This window comes from Neofelis nebulosa, chromosome 6, assembly GCF_028018385.1.
Source record: "Neofelis nebulosa isolate mNeoNeb1 chromosome 6, mNeoNeb1.pri, whole genome shotgun sequence".
NCBI classification, from domain to species: domain Eukaryota; kingdom Metazoa; phylum Chordata; class Mammalia; order Carnivora; family Felidae; genus Neofelis; species Neofelis nebulosa.
The window spans coordinates 121,467,296-121,489,635 of NC_080787.1; positions in this window are offsets into that span (position 1 = coordinate 121,467,296).

A 22,340-nucleotide genomic window follows, 5' to 3' on the forward strand; every position below is an offset into this window, starting at 1 on the left:
AGCAGTGACATCTGTCCCCATGCAGTGTCAATGGAGACCACGTGGGAAGCCTAGACTTCAACGCCCACCTGGCAGTGAAGAGGTCTCCCTCTGCCTCTCCACTGGAGTTGTGTTGGAGGTATCTAGTGGAGGGTGAGGATTTTTACCACCACTCAGCAGTCCACACGCCTCTTCTTGGCTTAACACCAAAAGCATGATTCATAAAAGGGATAATTGACGAACAGGATTCCATCAAAATTAATAATTTTTGTCTGTGAAAAACCATGTGAAGAGGATGAAAAGTCAAATTAAAGACTAGAAGAATGTTTTTTTTTTAAGTTTCTTTATTTTTGAGAGAGAGAGAGAGAGAGAGAACAAATGAGGGAGGTGCAGAAGGAGAAGAAGAGAGAGAATCCCAAGCAGGCCCCAAGCTCAGAGTGGAACCTGACATGGGGCTCAATCTCACAACCATGAGATCACAACCTGAGCTGAAATCAAGAGTTGGATGCTTAATCCTTTGTGCCACCCATGTACCCCAAGACTGGAAGAATATTTTACGAATCACATATCTGACAAAGGACTGCCATCTAGAATATATAGGGGACCCTCAAAACTCAATAGTAAAAAAGCAATCTCATTAGAAAATGGACAAGGGATATGGAAGACATTCCAGGACACAGGATATAAAGACAGTAATAAGCACATAAAAATCCATTAGAGAAATGTAAATAAAAACCACAACGAGGTATCACTAAATACCTATCGAAATGGCTAAAAGTAGTGACAACACCAAAGGCAGGGAAGATGTAAGAAACTTGATCATTTGTACGCTGTTGGTAGGAATATAAAATGGTACAGCCACTCTGAAAAACTGTTTACCAGTTTCTTAAAAACTAAACAAGCAACTACCATATGACCTAGGAATTGTATAGCTGGACATTTATTCTAGGGGGAAAAACCGCTTTTTCATACAAAAACGTATGCATGAATGTTTACAGCAACGTTATTTGAAATAGGCGCAAACTAAAAACCACCAGATGTCCTTCAACAGATGAATGGTTAAACTGTGGCTATCCATACAATGGAATATTATTTAGCAACAAACAAAAACAGACTATTCATAAGTGCAGGATCCAGGATGGATCTCCAGAGAATGATGCTGAGTGATAAAAGCCAGTCCCAAAAGCTTACATGTTGGACAGTTTCATTTATATAACATCCTTGAAATGACAAAATTATAGAATATAGGAATGCAGAACAGGGGTGCCTGGGTGGCTCCATCAGTTGAGCGTCCGACCCTTGATTTTGGCTCAGGTCGTGATCTCAGTTTGTGGGATTGAGCCCCGTGTTGGGCTCTGTGTTGACAGTGCGGAGTCTGCTTGAGATTCTCCCTCCCTTTCTCTCTCTCTCTCTGCCCCTCCCCCCCCCCCAATAAATAAAGAAACGCTAAAAAAAAAAAAAGGAAATACAGATCAGCTAGTGGTTGCTAGGGGTTAAGAATGGGGAATCAAGGATATTGAGGAGGAATTGGAGGCGGCTATAAAAGTGCAACAAGAGGAGGGCTTGAGATGATGAAAGTCTTCTGTGTCTGCCTTTATCAATGGCAGTAGGGTAGTCGTAATATTGCACTATTGTTTACACAAGATGTCACCACTGGGGACACAGGGTAAAGGGCACATGGGATCTTTCTGCATCATTTCTTACACCCGAATATGAATCTATAATCATCCCCAAACAAGATTCAATTCGAGAACAGAAATTACATATTCTTTATCTCTCTGAAAAAGCATTCTAAACGCATTTAATATTACAGGTCGTGAATTCACGTCCTATTTTCGTTGTTAGTGCCCCTTATCATTTTATCCGTTCACATGTTTGGAGTGTTGTTTTAAATGCTTATTTGAAGTGGAAGAGTTGTGATGGCCCCCTTCCTCTCCACCCCCGTCCCTCCCCTACTTTTCCACTCTCATATTTTCTCCTCAAGTCTCCTCACTAACAGCTGCCCCTCCCCCAACACACACACATCTGAGCTTTCTTTTCCCTACTTACACGTTTTTTTATTGCTCCCACTTGACATTTTTGGGCTCCTACTCCAAAACAAGGACTTGTAATGATGTTTGGGGACCTCTATGCCGCAACCATATTGGGGACATAGCAAAGGCAGGCCCCCAAACCAGCTGATGGATTGTGTTAGCTTATGATTGTGAAGTTACGGTTTGCTTGGGGCCACTTCCCTGGGTCCTCAGCTTCCCATAAAGTTGAAGAGCCAGGAGGCAGTTCAGCAACATTTGTGTATTCTCATTTCATGGGTCAGAGAGCTGTACCTGGGCCCATGGCTTTGCACGGCAAGCCTCTCTCCAATCCCTCATCTTGTGGAGAAGTCTGGCTCCCTTTACCTGGCAGGGATGAAACTCCTGGCCACCACCGCTGGCTTTTGGAAACAGATCCCAGAATGCCAATGGTTTATTTTGGGGCAGCTTCTGCTTCATGAAGCTCTTCATCTTGTTTTTGAGCCTAGACATGCATTTTTTGGTTTTCTATTTTATCTATCACTTGCTATAGGTTTGGAGCATAACCTTAGTGTATAAACCCAACTGTACCCTCCTGATTTGAAGCACAACCACGGGAACTTGCTTTTTACCTGAATTTTTATTCAAGGTGAGTTGGTGAACAGATCTTCATGAACTGAAGAAAAATAGCTACAAAATATATATCCTAACCAACTGAAGATAGTATAAGAAATGTTTTAATTCATTATATTTATTAAATGTTCGGTGTTACTGAGTTTTCTAACACGTAAGGGTATTTTCGAGGGGCACTCACTTTTATTTTTAAAAGATTTTATTTTTTTTTAAGTAACCTCCACACCCAACGTGAGGCTTGAACTTAAGACCCAGTATCAAGAGTATCATGGTCTATCAGCCGTAGCAATCTCTTACTCAACACATCCCCAAAGGCAAGGGAATTAAAAGCAAAAGTGAATTACTGGGACCTTATGAAGATAAAAAGCTTCTGCACAGCAAAGGAAACAACCAACAAAACTAAAAGGCAACCAACGGAATGGGAAAAGATATTTGCAAATGACATATCGGACAAAGGGCTAGTACCCAAAATCTATAAAGAGCTCACCAAACTCCACACCCGAAAAACAAATAACCCAGTGAAGAAATGGGCAGAAAACATGAATAGACACTTCTCTAAAGAAGACATCCGGATGGCCAACAGGCACATGAAAAGATGTTCAACGTCGCTCCTTATCAGGGAAATACAAATCAAAACCACACTCAGATATCACCTCACGCCAGTCAGAGTGGCCAAAATGAACAAATCAGGAGACTATAGATGCTGGAGAGGATGTGGAGAAACGGGAACCCTCTTGCACTGTTGGTGGGAATGCAAACTGGTGCAGCCGCTCTGGAAAGCAGTGTGGAGGTTCCTCAGAAAATCAAAAATAGACCTACCCTATGACCCAGCAATAGCACTGCTAGGAATTTATCCAAGGGATACAGGAGTACTGATGCATAGGGGCACTTGTACCCCAATGTTTATAGCAGCACTCTCAACAATAGCCAAATTATGGAAAGAGCCTAAGTGTCTATCAACTGATGAATGGATAAAGAAATTGTGGTTTATATACACAATGGAATACTACGTGGCAATGAGAAAAAATGAAATATGGCCTTTTGTAGCAACGTGGATGGAACTGGAGAGTGTGATGCTAAGTGAAATAAGCCATACAGAGAAAGACAGATACCATATGGTTTCACTCTTACGTGGATCCTGAGAAACGTAACAGAAACCCATGGGGGAGGTGAAGGAAAAAAAAAAAAAGAGGTTAGAGTGGGAGAGAGCCAAAGCATAAGAGACTCTTAAAAACTGAGAACAAACTGAGGGTTGATGGGGGCAGGGGGGGTGGGAGTGAGGGGAGGGTGGGTGATGGGTATTGAGGAGGGCACCGTTTGGGATGAGCACTGGGTGTTGTATGGAAACCAATTTGACAGTAAATTTCATATATTAAATAAATAAATAAATAAATAAATAAATAAATAAATAAATAAACATTAAAAAAAATAAATAAATAAAAATTAAAAAAAAAAAAAAAAAGAGTATCATGGTCTACCGACTAAGCCAGCCAGGCACCCCGGGGGCACTCACATTTTTAACATGTTAAAATTTTGTTGTAAGGTATAAAATTTATATCTTACCAAAATTATTCAGAGCTATCTGCCAAATTGATAAGATATTTCATTTCTCCTACCCACAGACAACTAATAAATTACTATCAACTCATGTTGCTAAACACTCAAAAAAAAAATTGAAAGCGGCAGTGTAAAGAAGCCCGTCCTTTATCGCATAAACACGATGTCAAAAGTAGTCAGACCACAGCTGCAAAGTTAATGTACCTATGAACTCTCTCTATACCTCATCCCTGTTCCATATTTTTTTTATTTATTTTTTATTTTTTTTTAAACGTTTATTTATTTTTGAGACAGAGACAGAGCATGAACGGGGGAGGGTCAGAGAGAGGGGGACACAGAATCCGAAACAGGCTCCAGGCTCTGAGCTGTCAGCACAGAGCCCGACGTGGGGCTCGAACTCACGGACCGCGAGATCATGACCTGAGCCGAAGTCGGCGGCTCAACTGACTGAGCCACCCAGGCGCCCCTCTGTTCCGTATTTTAAAAGGAACTGTGTTGAACTTGCGCAGAAGAATTTGGAAAAGTGAACTGCCAGTTTTACAAAGTATCATCTATTAGCACACAATAATAAATGGAGTATTCTGTCATGTTTCCCTGCTCAGTTCTGTTTTTCTTATTTTAAGTTACATGCTTAGCTAACAACAATAATATACCTAGTTAATTATCTCTCCTGCCTACACCCTGGTACACTGAATCATCTAGTCCATGCCTGCTTTGCATGGAGAGAAGATTTGGCTCTTTTTCAGCTCTCATAATAAGAGGGGACAGTCAACCCAGATAATTCAGGACAAATGTTCCACTGGGGCCTTGAAGCGTCTTGCTTATTATCCATATTAGTCACATTAACTAAATCATGGCCAAATTCCATTTTGTCCTGTGTGATATTGAGGCAACCTTAATGTTTTATTAGTCTACGTAAATTTATTTTTACCTGATTAGTTTGCCACAGTACAGGGCAAGCACCATTCATTTAAAAAAAACGGCAGGGTCAGAAACTGAGCACATTTTTGTAAGATATGGGTTCTCCATCTTATACATTCCCAAACAAGTTAAATAAATTTAACAAATGATAATAATTCATGTTTTTCCTATTGACTTTATTCCCATGACCAAATCAATAAAAACACAATTAAGACATGTATCTCGTTTGAGCAAATATCTTGTTAATCATGGTCTCTCAGTATCAGCACTATTGACATTTGGGGCCAGATAATTCTTTGTTGTGAGGAGCTGTCCTGTGCATTATTGGATGTTTAGCAGCACCCCTGGCCTCTGCTTGTTCAATGCCAGTAGCAATCTTGCCCACCAGGTTAGTTAGGATAAACAAAAATGTCTCCGGACATTGCAAAAATTCCACCCCATCCCCCATTAAAAACCACTGCATAAACTTTACATTGTGGGGGATATTGGCATTTTTCACCTTCCAACTCTTCAGTTCACTGTTAGGGATATGATCTCAGGATTTGTCTATGCAGACCCAGCCAGTAGAACATGACATTTTTCCTATTCTACAAATACTATGAATTAATAATCTGAGATATTCAGCAGCTGTTCTGGTCTGTTTTCTCACTCTACCCTCAATTATCCTCAGGCAGCAACATAAAAGCTACCATTTACCCAGAGACTAAGAGGACAATTTTCAACAATCAGTAAAGATAGCAAATTCTATGTTCCTCAGGCTTTAAAGCTATTGGTGGAGAAGGCAAAAAGCAAATTTAGATCGACACCTCAATCTCCTTAATGACTAGAACTGCATCGATGCTATATTTGAAATAAGCAATATAAATTTTGTAACCAGTTTACGTATAACGTTTACATTTCAAGAACCTCTTGATGTATATAAAATCTCAATGTTGCTAGTAAATTGATCCCCAAGTGATTCAATAGAACTCTATAATTCTTTACATGTCTACCATCATTACAAAGTACCTTAGAGCCGGGTGCCTGGGTGACTTACTCAGTTAAGAGTCCAACTTCAGCTCAGGTCATGATCTCATTGATCGTGAGTTCAAACCCTGCGTAGGGCTTTGTGCTGACAGCCTGGAACCTGCTTCGGGTTCTGTGTCTCCGTCTCTCTCACTGCTCCTCCCCTGTTTGTGCTCTGTCTCTCTTTAAAAAAAAAAAAAGATAAACATTAAAAATGTTTTTAAAATGTTTTAGATCTGAAATGAGTAATTCAAGCACACAATGTTTTTCTTGACCCTTTGATAGAGATGGGTTTTGTTTCCAAAAGCAGGTTGAGTGCTAGGGCTTTCACATAAATCTGAACGCTGTTCTTGTGTATCATTTATTTAGGCTTCTTTTCAAAAATCCCAATATGTGGCTCAATGTCATTTGCACATCAATATCCTTAGATCGCCTCTGCAGCTTCTGACTCAGTGCTTTGAAGTAATTTTATGAAGCATGTGGGAACAGTCTCTACGCACAGTCTGTAAGCATCCACTATGTGTGGATAACAAAGTCAACTAGAAACACGAACACAAAGAGTTAAATGCACGTCTATACGAATATGGACCTATTAGATAGTGTCCATTCCATAAATATGACAACAGAATTTTATGACTCTAAATAAACAGACTTGTTAAAAAGGATAAATACTTAGCACTGTCTGTGAAAAAATGATTCACATATTTTTTATAGGTACAGAGACAGAAGCATGAGGTTAGAAATAGAAATAGAAGTGATATAGCAAAGATGTATGCCTTCCTAACACAAGCCACAGAGCCGATGTGGAGGTAAGATGTTGCACAGAAAGGGATTTCAACTATTTGGCTTATGAAAGTCTCTTCCGTTAAAAGCAGACTAATAATTTTTACTTGCCTTGCTGAGAATTCCAAGACTAAGGAAGGAACCAGGGGAAGGCCTCACTCTCCAGGATACAAGATAATGCATCAAAGATGTGACATTGTGCAAAGCCATTTCCTTCACATACATTTTCACAAGGTTGCTTCCCAATTTTGACCAATCTCCATAGGGAAGATCCATGCAAGAGATAGACATTTGGGAGTAGGTGACTATACCTAGCTTAGGGGTTGCAAGAGCCAAAGAAGGGAAAGTCTCCGTATAAAATCTATATATTTTGCTGGAACTTATAAAAGTGGATTTCCAACAGCCAAGAGGGGACGGAAAGGTGAGAGGACATGGATAGAGGAAAAAGAAGATAGTTCATGGGGCACTTGGGTGGCTTAGTCGGTTAAGTGGCCGACTCTTGATTTTGGCTCAGGTCATGAATCTCACAGTTGTGAGACTGAGCCCCAAGTGGGCCCTGTGCTAGACGTGGTACCTGCCTGGGGTTCTCTCTCTCCCTCTCTGTCTCTGCCCCTCCCCTGCTTGTTCTCTCCCCCTCTCTCTTTCAAAATAAACAAATAAACATTGAAAAAAAAAGATTAAGATTGCTCAAGATATTTGGGGGTGTGGGTTCTATAAAGCTAAATTCTGATGGTACAATGAGGAAGGTTATGTGAGGACTTTTAAAACACCAGTGTGGTGGCTCACAGCTGTGGACACACGCAGAAATGGCAAAGGACAAAGATGAGGGCAAAGGGGGGAAACGGCAATTAAGTTAGTGAGATTCAATAAAATGAGCTGCAGTCCATTATAATACTAAGGATGAAAAGGTGTTCAGACCATGGACAGGAGAGGGTCACATCTTGGGTCATGTGGCATAATTTTAACATAGAACAGTCGGAAAACAGCCTTCTCCACTCAATCTCTCCTCCTTCCCCACCCCCCTCCTGTTTTGCTTAGGTCTCTTCCATCAAGAAAAATAATTTTCAAACTTCAAAGGTAAGATAAACATAGGAAGGAAGTGCAGCCCAAGATTTCATAACACAGTAACAAGGCATCTGGATACTTTGCAGTGACCTAGAGATCAACCACACAGGCACATCCCCTGGAAGCTTTTCAGAGACACAGACTCTTGGCCCCACCATAGATCTCTTGAATTAGGATCTGCATTTTAATAAGATCCCCAGGTGATTCATATTTTTACAAGCACTGGTCTTCTGAAGGCTTTAGATCCTAATGAAATAAAGGAACTTGTAACTGTGATTGCTTAAATGTAAAATCTTTTGAGAACAACAAAGAGAAGCCTGGAGATGGGTAAATGTCTCTATTTACCAAGAAATATACATTACAAAAAAATACATACTAATGATATTTTATGAAACTATAGAAAGGAGAGGATATGACCTTTCTGGAAAGCAATTTAGCAATAAATGTGTTTTATTTAGGATAATGGTAGCAATCCATTTCCAAGAAATTATCCCAATAAATAACATGAATTGAAAGAAACTAATGAAAACCTTTTATGTCCAAAGATATTTTTTGTACATTGTTTAAAGCAGGAAAATTTGGAAGACCCTAAATGTTAAGCAATAGAGAAATCTTTAAATATAATGCAAACTAGTGTGATATTTACAGTTTTTAATGTAGAAAAATATTTGAATGCATATAGTAGAATGTATAATTAATAAATAAAAGCAGGAATAAAATTGTGTCATGAGTTTTGAAATGATTTTTTTCTCTTTATTCTTTATAGTCTTTTCTACAGAGAAAATGTCTTATTGTCATAATCAGAAAAATGAGCATTATTTAAAAATGTATATAACTTTTGTACAAAAGCCTGAAAATACACCGAAATATTATCAACACTTTTTCCCCCTCTAAGTACTAAGATTGAGGTTAATTTCATTTTTTGACACTTCCCTATATTTTGCACATATTTACAAACTATTTAATAAATATTAACTATTAATATTCATTTATAATCAGAAAACATGCTTAAAAGGGGAGACATAATATTATGCAGACATTATCACAAATAGTTAACAGTTGTGTAAGAATTTTTACACTGGTATTTGAGAGAAACTCATTATTTACAGAGTACTTTCATTTTGGTGCAGTGTCTGGCTCAGTAAAGACTTAAGCAGTAATGGATATTTAATAAAGCTGTTATAAGCACAGAAGCACAAAGGAATTTTTAGCTGATTAAAGGCCTTTGTCCGAAAAGTATTGATAAATGGGTTTCTGTCAACCTGAAGGGAGGTACCTGATGTTATGCCACATGGTTTTGCTTATTAGATATTTTCCTTGGACGACAGAAGGCATGTGTAGCTAATAAGGTTCTGAGTGAGACTAGAAAAGCTAGCTTAGAGGCTCTGTGACAGAATCAAGAGATAAAATCATCTCAACAATGGGATAAAATAAAACAGAAACATGTCCTAATATTTAGACAAGCTTTAAAATAAAGGAAGACATTGTAAATCAATTAGGAGCAATTGTTTTAGCCAATAAATGATACTGGGGAAAATGGCTATTTGGGAGAAAATATCAAATAAGACCCTTATTCATATCATACCCCTCAATAAATTCCAGAGGATTTAAAGGAGTTGAATTTAAAAAGGAAAACCACAAAATGAAGAAAATTTAAGTGAATATTTATCTGCTTTTATAATGCATAGAACATTTAAAACATTCATGAAGAAAGGGTCAATAGATTTACCTACTTAAAAGTTAAAAGCCTTGATGTCAAAAACGGTCATAAACCTAAAAGACCAAAACAAACAAACAAACAAGTGTATGAGAGGGGAAAAGATTTGTGTTGCAAATGGACATGAGCTGCTATCCTTAATATACAAAGAATTCTAAGATGCCATGAAAATCCCAAGTAGAAAATCAGCCAAGGACACAAATAAGTAATTTATATAAAAAGCAGCAATGACTAAGAAAAAGCATCCAATTCACCACCAATCAAAGACATGCAAATTAAAACGAGTAACTATTAAGTAACACTTGAAAAGAGGAAAGAAAAATATAATCGGTTCTCCATTGTAGGAAAGGTAGGGTCGGATAAAGTTCCAATGAGAGCATAAATTTCTCATGAAACTTGGCTGCAAAAATTGACAGGGCTGAAACTTGAAAAAAAAAAAGATGTTTACTTATTTTGAGAGATGGAGAGAGAGAGCATGTGCACGTGTGGGTGTGCCAGTAGGGGAGGGGCAGGACTGAGGCTTCTTAAAAAGCAACATATCAGACTTAAAAATGATGATTACCGCTGGCCCAGTAATTCTACTTACAGAATTTTTTTCCTAAGGAAATAAGCAGAAATCCAGGCAAAACACAAAGATGTTTACACATAATAAAAAAAAAAAATCATAATAATGATGCAAAAGTGAGAACAACCCCAAAATCTATCAGTAGGAGAATAGCTAAATAGATTCTGGCACATGGATATCATTATATCACACAGATATTAAGGGTTTTTTCATAAAATTTTTAATAAATATGAGAATATGCTTGTTATATATTTAACAGAATAGAATAAAACTCTATATATGATATTATAATTCCAGACAATGTATTTAAATACAAAGGAAGAAAATCACATATCCCTCCATTATAAGGTTTCATTTTCTTCTTTAGAAATTTTTGTATTTTTCTATAAGAATATCTTCTATAATCAGAAAAAAAGGCAAATAAAACACAAAAAACAAAAATAGTAACATTATTTGTTTAGCATCTACTCTAATCCAGATTCTCTAGTGGTTTAGATGAATTTCATTTAATCTTCAGAGCAGCACATTCAGGTAGTTATTATTATAATCTCTGTTTTGCAGGTTCATAATATAGATTTTGCTACAAAACTTTCATAAGACAAAATTGACTGACACTCAAAATATTTGCTTTCTTACTAGTACCTGCAATAGTGCTCAATAAAAGTGTATTGAGTGAATACATTTAAATCAACTATATGAAATTCAGGAGAGTTAGATATCAGACGCTTCACTTAGGTTCAAAGAAATTAACAATGAAGGGCAGGACAAGGAGACAGGTCTTAGCTTTGCTTGTGTGCTCAGCCATGGGAGCCTCTGAAAGAATGATGTTTCCTACATTGGATGTGGTCTTTATCACCTGACTGCAATGCAGAGGAGATGAATTTTCCTTGGAGTGAAAACACAGTTAGATTCCCTCTACCTTTGAAATCACTTTAAAAACTGTTTAAAAACTAGAATAGAGATCTCATTTATTATCTGCAGTTTCATATTGCAAAATCCCTGTCAACCTCAGAGCTAAATATTTTTTTCTTTCAATTTATCCATTAAAGGAAGGTTTTCTTAGAAGCAGAGTGAGAACTCTTCATTCTTTTCCAGGAACTAGAGAGGAAAAAAGACACTCGCTGGCTGAATTCCACATCTAGTCCTGAAGCTTTTATCTGTCAAGAGAAGAGGGAATACTTTTCTCAATATCAGGGGAAAAAAGGACATTCTCTTAAGCCCTCACTACCACCCTGAGAGGAGACACAGTAACCGTGGCAGGTATAAATCTCAAGAATGAGTATTTAAGAAATATTGCTTCCTCCATTTTCCATAAATCAACTTCATTTTTGACTCTGAGCCTCCATATTTCATGTTGGCAGGGTATGGGTCACTTCTCTTCCACCTCAACGTGTGTCTAAGTCCCAGACTGTTGGCATGCAGAGGAGTACCGAGGTACGTGGATGGTGTATCACCCCAACCGAGTGGCCCATCTTTGCCAAGCCAGGACTATGCTTCCTATGAGAGCATTTTGGGAAGGTTTGTAACCCCAGTACTGGAACTTCAGATCCCAGCAGGCCCCATCATGCCATACCTGTGCTGAGCTGCCCCACCCAGTGCCCATGCCTGTTGCCCAGGCACTCACCCAACCCCCAATCTTCCCTATGCTAAGTGAAGTCTTCTGTTTGAGATGGGCTTTAAGAAATACCCTTTTCAGGATGCCTGGGTGGCTCAGTTGGTTAAGTATCTGGCTTTGGCTCAGGTCATGATCTCATGGCTCCTGAGTTCAAGCCCCATGTAGGGCTGTGTGAGGATAGCTCAGATTCTGGAGCCTGCTTCAGATTCTGTCTCCCTCTCTCTCTGCCCCTCCCCACTCATGCTCTGTCCGTCTCTCTCTCTCTCTCAAAAATAGACAAACACTAAAACAATAGACAAAACTAAATGCCCTTTTCTTTCTTCTCTTTCCTCAAAGCCACTCTACACCGTTTGCAGACCCTCCTCATTGGATCTTGACACAAGCCAAGTAGCCCTAGAGACCACATTTCCTTCATGCATTGTCTCAAAACTCCTTTACACAAGAAAGCTCACAGGGTTCCACATAACTCAAACATGAGGAGGAAATCAAAGTCGAGAATGCAGGAGAGATATCTTGTCACTTGAGTTGCAAACAAAGATTGCTGGGATTTGAAGTCTGGATGTAACATGAAGTCTTACCTCATACATGGCATGGTAGAAGGGCTATAAACTTTGCCCGACCCTCCCATTGGTATCTAAATGGAAGAACTTGTGAAATGTTATGGCAGTCCTAGAAAACTGACACAGGTAGAGTTTACTCCTAAAGACATAATTCTCATGATCATAAGCTTTGAATTGGCATTGTATACTAACTTCTGGGGCACCAGCGTGGTTCAGTCAGTTAAGTGTCTAACTCTTGACTTCAGCTCAGGTCAAGATCCCCTGGTTCATGAGATCAAACCCCGAGTCAGACTCTGTGCTGGGAGTGGGGAGCCTGCTTGCGATTCTCTCTCTCCCTCTCTCTCTCTGCCCCTCCCCCTGCCCCTCCTGCTCATGCTCTCTCTCTCTCTCAAAATAAATACATAAACATTTTAAAAACTGACTTTAAAAGGTGAAAGTAATCTAAGTTGCATGATTGTTATAACATTTCAAATAATGTGACAATATTAAAAACTGAAGTCTCTCCCTATTCCAATCCCACCCTCCAGAGGTAACTTATGCTAACACATTAACATGTTGTTTCAGCGCTCAAATAACCATATAAAAGATACAGAGAGAAAAAATGAAAATGAAACCATACGTCTTGACTTGTGGTCTCCTTTGAATTTATGTCACTTAGCAGTAGAGTATTTTAGAGTACAGATATGTCATAATTTGTTTATCTATGACCTGTTGATGGATATTTAGTTTGTTTCCATTTTTCTTTTCTGCTATGGCAAGCAACGAATTAATAAACATTTTGGTACATATGTTATTGTATAGTCCTGTGTGTATTTCTATCATAAATATTTCTAGAAACGACTTAGATGTTATGCACATTTCAATTTTAATAAATTATGCAAGAATTATTTTCCAAACTGCTATGAACAAATTAACAACCTCACTAAGTACAAAAGAGAATACCCATTTTCCCAACATCTTTGCCTGTCCTCAATAACGTCAATCTTTTTAATTTTTGCCAATCTGGTGAATTATAAATGATGAGGCATTTTTTGAAATTTATGTGTCCCTGACTTCTAGTTTGGCAAGCATCTTTTAATATATTTATTGTCGATCTATAATTCCTTTTCTGTGAACTGTCTTGTTTTTATTCTTTACTCAGTTTTATATGTTGCTATTTTTCATTAATTTCTAGAAGCAACTTAAACTTTAGGGTTTTTCTCTTTTTAAAAGAATGTTTTCTCTCACACTATCTGAATTTGATTCTTAAGTAATCTTTTACCACATAGAAATTGTAAATGCTTATATATAAAAACTATCAATATGTTTCCCTTTTGGTCCATGGATTTCTTCTTTTATTTAGGAATGTTATGTATACCCAACCTGGGCTGGTAAATATTCTCCTATGATTGTTTCACTGCTTATATGTTCTACATTTAGTTTTTATTTGATGGGGAAATCACTTTATATGTGGTGTAAGGTGGAGCTCTAGATTTATTTTCTTCCAAATCATTCCAACAATATTTATGGAACTTATCACCTTACTTTTTTTGTCTTATTTTTATTCTCATTTATATTTAATAAAATAGGTGTTAAAAATTGACTAACCACAAGTGTGTTTTATTTGGTTCCCATTTACTTCTCTATTCTATTCTTTTCCTTCTTTCCTTTTTTCTCTCTTTTCTTCTCTCAGTCTCTCTCTCTCTCTCTCTCTCTCTCTCTCTCTCTCTGCCTCCTCTCTCTTCTTGTCTCTTCTATCCCTCCCTCCCTTGCTCTTACTTTCCATTTTGTTAATTCTTATTTCATTTTTCTTTCTAAGGTTTGAATTCCTTGAATCTGGTATCTATCCCCTTCAGTCTCCATTGTCTCATAACAAAACGTTTCACACCTTTATCTCTTTGCTTGGGCCCTGAAGGCATTGGAGTTCTCACTTCTTGACATCGGTTTTTTAAACTTTTATCCTTTTTGTTTTCTTTTCAAATGTTTATTTAAATTCTAGTTAGTTAATATATAGTGTAATATTGATTTCAGGAGTAGAATTCAGGGATTCATCACTTACATACAACAACCAGTGCTCATTCTAACAAGTGCCCTCCTTAGTACCCATCACCCATCTAGCCCACCCCCCACCCACCTCCCACCATCAACCCTCAGTTTGTTCTCTATTGTAAAGAATCTCTTATAGTTTGGTTCCCTATCTCTTTTTTCTTTCCTTCCCACTTCCATATGTTCATCTGTTTTGTTTCTTAAACTCCACATATGAGTGAAATCAAATGATATTTGTCTTTCTCTGACTGACTAATTTAGCGTAGCATAATACATTCTAGCTCTATCCATGCCGTTGCAAATGGCAAGATTTCATTCTCTTTGATGAACACCACATCTTCTTTATCCATTCATTAGTTGTTGGACATTTGGGCTCTTTCCATAGTTTGGCTATTGTTGATAATGCTGCTATAAACATTGGGGAGCATGTACCCTCTTGAATCTGTATTTTTGTATCCTTTGGGTAAATACCTAGTATTGCAATTGCTGGATCATAGGATAGTTCTAGTTTTAACTTTTTGAGGAACCTCCATACTGTTTTCCAGAGTGGCTGCACCAGTTTGTATTCCCACCAACAGTGCAAGAGGGCTTCCTTTCTCCACATCCTTGCTAACACCTGTTGTTTCTTGTGTTGTTAATTTTAGCCATTTTGACAGATGGGAGGTGGTGTCTCACTGTGGTTTTGATTTGTATTTCCCTGATGATGAGTAATGTTGAACATCTTTTCATGTGTCTGTTAGCCATCTGGATGTCTTCTATGGAAAAATGTCTATTCATGTCTTCTGCCCGTTTCTTAACTGGATTGGTTTTTTTTGGGGGGGCGGGGTGGAGGCAGTGTTGAGTTTGATAAGTCCTTTACAGATTTTGGATACTAACCCTTTATCTGATATGTCATTTGAAAATATCTTCTCCCATTCTGTAGGCTGTCTATTAGTTTTGTTGATTGTCACCTTCACTGTGCAGAAGCTTTTTATCTTGACCAAGTCCCAATAGTTCATTTTTGCTTTTGTTTCCCTTGCCTCTGGAGACACGTCTAGTAAGAAGTTGCTCAGGCCGAGGTCAAAGAAAGAGGTTACTGCCTGTGTTCTCCTCTAAGATTTGATGGTTTCCTGTCTCACATTTAGGTCTTTCAGACATTTTGAATTTATTTTTGTGTATGATGTAAGAAAGTGGTCCGGTTTCATTCTTCTGCATTTTGCTGTCTAGTTTTCCCAACACCATTTGTTGCATAGACTGTCTTTTTTCCATTGGATATCCTTTCCCATTTTGTCGAGGATGAGTTGACCAGACAGTTGTGGGAAAAGTTTTGTCCTTTTAGTTGCTTTTAGGTAAATTGTTATTTTTTATTTTTTTTTCCCCCAGAAGTTAGTTTTTCAATTTCTGTCATGGTTTTAATTTCTGTGTTTATATTTTTCTTATTGATTTATAATTTTATTACATTTTATCAGAGAATGTTTTTATAATATCTCTGCCTTAAGAAATGCACTGAAGTTTCTCTCTAGGTTAGTATGTACTTGACTTTTATGAATGCTCGATGGGCATGAGACAATAATGTATATGTATGTAGGATATAAAATTCTGTAAGTACCTTTACACTGATTATGTTTAGTTCAGTAAATTTATTCAAATTCTCCAAAACCGTACATATTTTTGGCTACAAGCTTTGCCAATTTCTGCAAAAGATTATTAAATTCTGTATTATTGCTTTGATTTCATCAAATCTCGAATTTTTGAGAGTTTTGACATTGCTGCTTTATTGCTTGCTGTATAACGTTGCCAAAGTTTTGTAGCTTTCTTGTGCATTGTATGTTTCATCGTGCTATAGTAGACCTGAACCATTGAAGATTGATGGTTGTAAGTTATACTCTTATTGATACTAATGGTACCACTTTTTTGTTTTTGTTTTGTTTTTATGTGCCTGATTTGGTTGCAAATGCTTATCTCTTCATTTTAAAAGTCTTTGTTATTTTATTTTAGATATTAACTTTTGATTTTTTAGTTAACTCTGAGATGACCTCCCTCGCTGTGTTGTTGAGATAGTTTGATGAGATGCAATAGAATGTACAAGTGTCTTCTCTTATGCAAAGGCAATCAGCTCTCAGTGAATGTGAGTTTCCTATATTACTTTGTTTCCTTTCTCAGAGCTCCATGAGGGTCAGGATGTTTTTTTCTGGAATATCATACTTATCAAAATGTTGTAAAGAAACCACACTCTACTAAACTGTGTTGCATCTGGCCTATTTGGGATAATGAGGTATTTACAATAGTACCTATGGAGTTGGCTGAAGTCTAAAAGTAGGAGAGCTCATGCACAAGAATCTGCCAGTCCTTTTCTCTTGGTAACCGGGATACTGGTGTTTTGTTTGGAGATGCTAAGATTCTGCAGAAGTATTCCTCACGGATATTTCTAAGATCTATGCTTGTGTATACCCCATAGCTGTGTCACAAAATTTTAATAAGGGAAAAAATAGAAAAAAAATACATTAAGTAATAATTAGAGGGAGAGATAATTGGCTGTTTCTTAAAGACATTATATAGAGATTTCTTGCTTTGTGGTGACGGGGTCATGTGAATTAAGTTCTTTTAAATTCCATTTCTCTTTAAAATAGGATAACCATAATGACAAATTCTTAAATAATTGTGCTAATTAATTCAGTTTTACTGTACAATAATGGAGTGCAGTAAAAAGAATCTGACACTACAAAATCTGCTTAATTAGAACCTGAGTCAGTTCATGTAGGAATAGTTTTTCTACTCTATATTTAAGAAGAGTCTTTTTTTTAAACATATTTTACAATAGGCATATTTTATCAGATTATACTCTCGCTCTAGTATTCATGCCAGTCATTTGATACTTGTAAGTTACCAGTCTCACCTGGAAGTTTCTATAAATTATTTCCTCTCTGATTTGTTTTACTAAAATATATCTGGGAGATAATACAATTATTAATGTCAATTACCTAACTCACAAAACAATTACGGGAGGGTTTAAGCACATATCTAGGTCAACTCTCTATTCATGAGGAAACAGAGGCCCAAAGAGGTTAAGTAACTTGTTTAAGGCCACAGAGCTAGTTGGTGTCGAGGGTTAGATGGAACCCATGACTCTTATTGCCCAATATACTGATATTTTATTCCATTCCTGGCAATGTGGAATGTATTTCAGAATGTACGTAGAATGTTTTCCTTATGATTCATGAGTTTATGAGAGAAACAGCTATGAGAATTGAATGAAATAATACATGTAAAAACAGGCAGCACATTACCGACTACTTATGATGTACCCAGTAAAAGTTATTTGTACTCATGTGTCTTCCCTCTGATTAAAAAAGTTATGAAAATATTTCAACATGTTCATAATTCAGTTAAAGAAAATAGCGCTACCAACATTGTTGAAATTTCTCCACATAACACTCTAAGATCCCATCCCATTTCCGACCAAATCAACTTTAATTCTGATATCTCATATTTCAGCATTTTTTGTGTGCTTTTATCACTTCCTTATGATTATACATGTGTATCTCAAAGGCATTATATTTTACTATTTTACATGTCTTAAACCATATAAATGTTATATGCGTCTTATGTATTTTGCAAGGTATCCTTTCTTACTCAACATTACAGTTGGGAGGGTTTTTTCTTATTATGTTACTATGTTAATTATGTCTACCTTACTTATTTATTTGCATTGCCGCACAATATTCTGGCCTGTCAAGACATCACAATGATCGTGACCTGATCTTCTGTTAAGAGTCTTTTATACGATATTTCCAATTTTTGCCATACAAACCATGCTGCTGTAAACATTGGTGTATGTTTTCTTGTGTATAGATGCAAGAATTTCTCCATGGTATATTCTTAGGAATGTAAGTGTTGTTGAGCTGAGGGTAAGTGCATCTCCTACTTAACTAGATGTTAAAGTGCTGTCCAAAGTCTGTGTGCCAGTTGAGACCCTCATTGCTCATTCGTGATGCATAAAGGTGCTAAGGGCTCCACATCCCCGCCAAATCCCGGGCTGATAGGCTTTAAAAGTTTTTGCACTCTGAGGAGTGTGAGATTATATCGCATTGTGGTTTTAATTTGCATTTCCTTGCTTAATGGAGAAGTTGGTTACCTTTGCATCTGCTTATTGGCCTTTTGTGCTTTCTTTTTTATGAATTGGTCATTCATATATTTTGCTCATTTTTCTGTTGGGTTGTGTTTATTTCATATTGGTTTTTAGGAATTTCAAAAATACGTAGTCTGGTATTATTCTTTTATGGGGTCAATGTGTGGAAATGTCTTCTGCTCATTTATCATTTATCTTTAAACAGTGTTTATGATGTCTTTGTCGTAAAGAAGTTTTGAATTTTAATATTTGTCTTAGTCTTTATGTTTGGGTATTTTTTAAAAAACTTCTTCTCCAGCCTAAGATCGCAGAGATATCTCCAACACTTGTTGATTTAAAATTTTCATTTTTCACATTTAGATCCATCTAAAAATCCACATCTTTAAATCCACTTGGAATTTGTTTATGGGCCCTATTTGAAATAGGAATCCAAGTTTACATTCTATTCAAATGAAACCTAATTTTTACAAGGTTACTTTTTTTAACCTTTTCCTCACTGCTTGGTAATGCCATATTTATATGATTCTGTTCCTTGACGTAAACAATTCCATTTATTCATTTGCTTATCCCTGAACTTTTATCATGCTGTCATGATTTCTACAGTTAATATAATTAATGTCTTGGCATCAGATAGAACTAGTCACACTTTACCTGGTATTTACTGTGAATTTTGACTTCTTTCTCTCTGTAGAAACATCATTAACACAAGGTAAAGTACTGGAAAAGTGTCAGATATCATGAGAGATTGACAGATCACCATAGTCAGAAAGGGTGGTAGAGAAAACACTGAACACTAAATTCATGAGCAATAGTCACACACTCTCTGGGATCCAATTTCCTCATCTTTAAAATGGGTTTATCATTCATTAGTAAAAGTTGCTATTTTGAGATAGGAGGACAGCAAGGATGATGAAAAAGAGAATGCTATTTATAGAAAAAGGAAATAATGAATCATAGGGGACATCTGTGTGTAGGTAGCTGATAAAGGGCTGATGGGCATCCAGAAAGGACAGATCTGGAAGTTTACACTGAAAGCATCTACAGAGAAGCACTTTTTCAATGGGATTTAGGTGTCTCATCTGCAGAAAGACAGAATGTCTCCTATGGTTGGGAGCTAATTCTTGATACGAAACAGAGGTACAGCTATAAAAACCTAATGGTTTTGAAGGCCTTATTAAGTAGGATTAAATAACTATGCATTCCCATTTATGCAGTTGGTCCTTGAGATTTCCTTTTCCTTGGACAATAGCCTTTGTATCTTACACAGCTGATAGACCATGTGTTATATCAAAATCCAACAAACTAGAGAGCCATTAAATTACAATAAGGAGAGGGGCTCCTGGGTGGCTCAGTCAGTTAAGCAGCTGACTCTTGATTTCGGCTCAGGTCATGAGCTCATGGTTTTGTGATCTCATGGTTTTGTGAGTTTGGAGTCCCGCATCGGGCTCTGTGCTGACTGCGCAGGGTCTGCTTGGGATTCTCCCTCTCTCTGTCGTTTCCCCCACTCGTGTTCTCTCTGTCTCTCTCAAAATAAATAAATTAAAGAACTTAAACAATTTTAAAAAATGTTATTAAAAAAGAGAATAATAAGGAGAAGGCCACCTACATACACAATCCAGGGAAGGAAAACACTTTAATCTGCATGATGTGGTAGAAAGGGTTATTAACAACAAATGTGATCCCCTGTTTAGAGCTTCAGATACAAACTTTACCAGGTACTGAAGCTCCTGGCCATACCATTTGGTTAAGGACTTAACTGCTTTCTTCAATTTAGAGGTACAGACCCAAGACCAACGGTGATATTGTGAAGAGCACATTTTCACAGTCAGCCTTGCATCTTCTCAGGGTTCCTACTGGTGAATAGAGAGAAATGAGATAGACTTCTAAATTTGAACCAGCAACATGTACTAAAGACAACTGAAATTAAAGCTAAAAGCCATTTTTGTCCTCCTTTGAGAGACTTTAAGGAGGTATTGGAATTTTTTAAATTAAAATAAATAAAGAATATAAGTTGCCTATGTAAACATCTAGCCTTCATCGACTTATTTTATTATTTCCAGCAAACTTATGAGACAGGCCAGTTTCTTTCTCAGTTTTACAGGTATGAAAACAAGGTGCAGAAGAATTTGCCTTAAGTGTAGGATTTAAACCCAGGAAGCCTTTCTCTTATTCCTTTTAATACAGCCTCCATACATGTTTTTACTTGACATTGGTGTTACAAGACAATAACCTCAATGTTTTGATGCCTTAATTTCACATTTCCATAGTGCCCTGAACTTTGTCCCAACCTATCACTAAATGTACTGTAGAGCAGTTAGGAATTTATTTTTTTATTCTCTTACTACATACTAGACAGTTTGAGGGCAAAGACTGTCATTTTCTCATCTTTGTATCCCCAGGGATTAGTGTTGTGCCTAATAAACATATAATAAACATGCCATAGTAAAGGCTGAATAAATGTTTGCTGAGTGAGTAAAAGAAAGGCAGCTTCACTTTAAATTTTTTTATTTATTTTAATTTTTTTAAATGAGCATTGCTAAATCATCTGTGTAATGGGTATATTAATACCAGTCTGTCTATGAGTTTTGTTTTTTTTTTTTTTTTGAGAGAGAGAGACAGAGAGAGATAGGAAGAGAGCATGTGCGTGCAAATGGGGAAGGGCAGAGGGAGAGGGAGAGAGAATCTTAAGCAGGCTCCATGCCCATCCTGGAGGTTTACCTGGGGCTCAATCTCATGACCCTGAGATCATGGCCTGAGCTGAAATCAAGAGTCAGACACTTAACCGACTTAGTCACCCGGGTGCCTGTCTTATATTTTTTTAGTGCTGTTTTTTACATTTTTTATTATTTTTTTAAGTAGGCTCCATGCCCAATGTGGGGCCTGAGTTCACAACCCTGAGATCAAGAGTTGCCTGCTCTACTGACTGAGCCAGCCAGGCGCCCCTAAGTTCTTCTAGAATTCTTCATTTTACCAATAAGAAAACTGAGGCAGAATTCAGTAACGTTGATTTGCCAAAGACCTACATTCAACATATAGTAAAACAGACACAGGACTTCTTGTCTAGACTCTGCACCAAAATCTTTTCACCATGAATAACTTAAATCTATGGCTATAAATAGGTGGGAAGAGGGATTCTGCCGGTAGAGTGAAAAATTCCAGAGCTCTTGTTACCTAGCGACACCAGGAGAAACGTTTCACTTCTCATAAAAACAAAGGACGCCACTGTTAATATCTCATATCAGTGTGGTGACCACTTTGTTGTTTTAGCACCTGGATGAAAAAGCAACATTAGCAAGTGCTCCCTAACAGAGCCACTAAGGATTTGTTAAGCCAGTTTCTTCTGGTATTCTGGTATTGCAGTATTCTTCTGGTATCCCAGTATCCTTCAGTCAGATAAACAGACTGATCCATTTGAAGGTTTAGGGAGTAAAAAAAAAATCTCAATAGAATAAGGCTATGCCGGGTGTTTTTGACGTATTAATCTGTAGCAAGCACCATGACTCATCATCACATGGGAAACCCAGGACAACCAGCCTGTCCTGCTGGAGAAGATGGTCATGAGGTTGCCAACAGACAGGATGGCTTCATTTGGGAGGACTCTCTCCTTCTCCTAACCCACTGAGTAACAAGACATGGCCAGTAATGTTCTCAAAGGAACTGTTAAGAACTTTTACTGATTCTTATGCTCTGGTAAAATGAGAAGCAGATGAATTTGCTTAATCTGAGACACAAGTCTCCCATGATCTGATGACCAGAAACCCCTCTAGCCGGTAAGACATTATTTCTGGGTGTGTGTAT